At 42.3% G+C, this 3,695-nt stretch overlaps 1 non-coding gene across 1 annotated transcript; it reads left to right on the forward strand.

The window, feature by feature from the left end:
• Window positions 1–628: 628 nt before the first annotated feature.
• Window positions 629–701, forward strand: TRNAH-GUG (transfer RNA histidin (anticodon GUG)). Its single transcript has one exon. It is a non-coding gene; the product is annotated as a tRNA-His (tRNA).
• Window positions 702–3,695: the final 2,994 nt, after the last annotated feature.

The raw sequence follows: 3,695 nt of genomic DNA on the forward strand, positions 1-3,695 counted from the left end.
GTGATGTTGTCCCGGGAGTTTTCCTACCGTGTCAAAAACATCAGGGAATCTCTTCATTATTTCTTGTGGCGTACCTGACAAAAGGTTGAAGGTTCGAGCCCACCCGGGAGCGGTGTTGTGAGGTCTCAGATGTGACGTAAGAAGTCAAGGTTTTTCCACAATACCTGACGACCATTTAATATTTGGGCTTCCGTGGCGCAATGGTTTAGCGCGCTCAGCTGTTATTCAAAAGGTTGGTGGTTCGAGCCCACCCGAGAGAGGTGTTGTGGGGTCTCAGACGTAGCGTGAAAAGTCAAAACTTTTCCACAATACCTGACAACCTTTTAATTTCTTGGCTTCCGTGGCGCAATGGTTAGCGCGTTCGGCTGTTAACCAATAGGTTGGTGGTTCGAGCCCACCCGGGAGCGGTGTTGTGTGATCTCAAATGTAACGTAGAAAGCCAAAGTTTTTCCACAATACCTGACGACCATTTAATTTTTGGGCTTCCGTGGCGCAATGGTTAGCACGTTCGGCTGTTAACCAATAGGTTGGTGGTTCGAGCCCATCCGGGAGCGGTGTTGTGGGATCTCAAATGTAACGTAGAAAGCCAAAGTTTTTGCACAATAAATGACGACCATTTAATTTTTGGGCTTCCGTGGCGCAATGGTTAGCGCGTTCGGCTGTGAACCAATAGGTTGGTGGTTCGACCCCATCCGGGAGCGGTGTTGTGAGGTCTCAGATTTGACGTAAAAAGTCAAGGTTATTACACAATACCTGACGAGCATTTAACTTTTGGGCTTCCGTGGCGCAATGGTTAGCGCGTTCGGCTGTTAACCAATAGGTTGGTGGTTCGAGCCCATCCGGGAGCGGTGTTGTGAGGTCTCAGATGTGACGTAAAAAGTCAAGGTTTTTACACAATACCTGACGAGCATTTAATTTTTGGGCTTCCGTGGCGCAATGGTTAGCGCGTTCAGCTGTTAATCGAAAGGTTGGTGGTTCGAGCCCACCCGGGAAAGGTGTTGTGGGGTCTCAAATGTAACGTAGAAAGCCAAAGTTTTTCCACAATACCTGACAACCATTTAATTTCTGAGCTTCCGTGGATCAATGGTTAGCGCGTTCGGCTGTTAACCAATAGGTTGGTGGTTCGAGCCCATCCGGGAGCGGTGTTGTGTGATCTCAAATGTAACGTAGAAAGCCAAAGTTTTTCCACAATACCTGACGACCATTTAATTTTTGGGCTTCCGTGGCGCAATAGTTAGCGCGTTCGGCTGTTAACCAATAGGTTGGTGGTTCGACCCCATCCGGGAGCGGTGTTGTGAGGTCTCAGATGTGACGTAAAAAGTCAAGGTTTTTTCCACAACACCTGACGAACATTTAATTTTTGGGCTTCCGTGGCGCAATGATTAGCGCGTTCAGCTGTTAATCGAAAGGTTGCAGGTTCGAAAAACTTCGCGGTCTCGAACCTGTGGCCTTCCGGGAGTGAGGCGGATGCGATAACCGCTACACTAAAGATATGTTATTATTTTTAATCGAAAGAACAGGGTCAAGTAATTAAGCAATACATTAACAAACAAACCCCTCAATAGAAAATGCATTAGACCATACTTTGCAGGCCCATAACTCTGTGTCTACTAGAGATACCGGGATGTCGTTAAGATATGTTATAGTCCAATTTGTCCCCCATCTAACCATACTAAAAACATTGAGCTACGACAAACAGGGGCCGAGTAATTAAGCTAAACGTAAACAAACAACCCCTCCATAGGAAATGCATTAGACTATACTTTGCAGGCTCGTAACTCTGTTTCTACTGGAGATACGGGGATGTCCTTTTAGTATGTTTTATTCCAATTTGTCCCCCATCTAACCATACTAAAAACATTGAGCTACGACAAACAGGGGCCGAGATATTAAGCAAAATGTTCGTCAACTTTGGTATCGTCTCACTTATTTTTATTATGTTACTTATGATTTTTGCACTAAACTTTGGAGGCTCATAACTCTTGTTCTACAAGAGATACTGGGATCTCCTTTGGATATGTCATAGTACTCTTTGCTCCCCATACAAGGATACTTTAAACTTGAGGCTACCTGAATATCGTCGTCAACTTATTTTTTGTCTCACTTATTGTTAGAAGGTTACTTTTGATTTTTGAAAATAAACTTTGCAGGCTCGTAACTCTGTTTCTACTGGAGATACGGGGATGTCCTTTGAGTATGTTATAGACCAATTTGTCCCCCATCTAGCCATACTAAGAATTAGGGCCTCGACAAACAGTAGTCGAGTAATTAAGCTAATCGTAAACAAACAAACCCCTCCATAGGAAATACATTAGACTAAATTCTGGAGGCTCGTAACTCTGGTTCTACCAGAGATACGGGGATGTAAATAATGTGACTTTGACACAAATGTTCGGATAATTATAAAGGTCTTTGCATGTTCCAAGCAAAAAAAAAAAAAAACTTCGCGGTCTCGAACCTGTGGCCTTCCGGGAGTGAGGCGGATGCGATAACCGCTACACTAAAGATATGTTATTATTTTTAATCGAAAGAACAGGGTCAAGTAATTAAGCAATACATTAACAAACAAACCCCTCAATAGAAAATGCATTAGACCATACTTTGCAGGCCCATAACTCTGTGTCTACTAGAGATACCGGGATGTCGTTAGGATATGTTATAGTCCAATTTGTCCCCCATCTAACCATACTAAAAACATTGAGCTACGACAAACAGGGGCCGAGTAATTAAGCTAAACGTAAACAAACAACCCCTCCATAGGAAATTCATTAGACTATACTTTGCAGGCTCGTAACTCTGTTTCTACTGGAGATACGGGGATGTCCTTTTAGTATGTTTTATTCCAATTTGTCCCCCATCTAACCATACTAAAAACATTGAGCTACGACAAACAGGGGCCGAGATATTAAGCAAAATGTTCGTCAACTTTGGTATCGTCTCACTTATTTTTATTATGTTACTTATGATTTTTGCACTAAACTTTGGAGGCTCATAACTCTTGTTCTACAAGAGATACTGGGATCTCCTTTGGATATGTCATAGTACTCTTTGCTCCCCATACAAGGATACTTTAAACTTGAGGCTACCTGAATATCGTCGTCAACTTATTTTTTGTCTCACTTATTGTTAGAAGGTTTCTTTTGATTTTTGAAAATAAACTTTGCAGGCTCGTAACTCTGTTTCTACTGGAGATACGGGGATGTCCTTTGAGTATGTTATAGACCAATTTGTCCCCCATCTAGCCATACTAAGAATTAGGGCTACGACAAACAGTAGTCGAGTAATTAAGCTAATCGTAAACAAACAAACCCCTCCATAGGAAATACATTAGACTAAATTCTGGAGGCTCGTAACTCTGGTTCTACCAGAGATACGGGGATGTAAATAATGTGACTTTGACACAAATGTTCGGATAATTATAAAGGTCTTTGCATGTTCCAAGCAAAAAAAAAAAAAAAAACTTCGCGGTCTCGAACCTGTGGCCTTCCGGGAGTGAGGCGGATGCGATAACCGCTACACTAAAGATATGTTATTATTTTTAATCGAAAGAACAGGGTCAAGTAATTAAGCAATACATTAACAAACAAACCCCTCAATAGAAAATGCATTAGACCATACTTTGCAGGCCCATAACTCTGTGTCTACTAGAGATACCGGGATGTCGTTAGGATATGTTATAGTCCAATTTCTCCCCC

The sequence above is a fragment of the Phalangium opilio genome, unplaced genomic scaffold (genome assembly GCF_054372755.1).
Source record: "Phalangium opilio isolate 3A_F unplaced genomic scaffold, DU_Popi_V2 ptg001170l_1, whole genome shotgun sequence".
Classification (NCBI taxonomy): Eukaryota; Metazoa; Arthropoda; class Arachnida; order Opiliones; family Phalangiidae; genus Phalangium; species Phalangium opilio.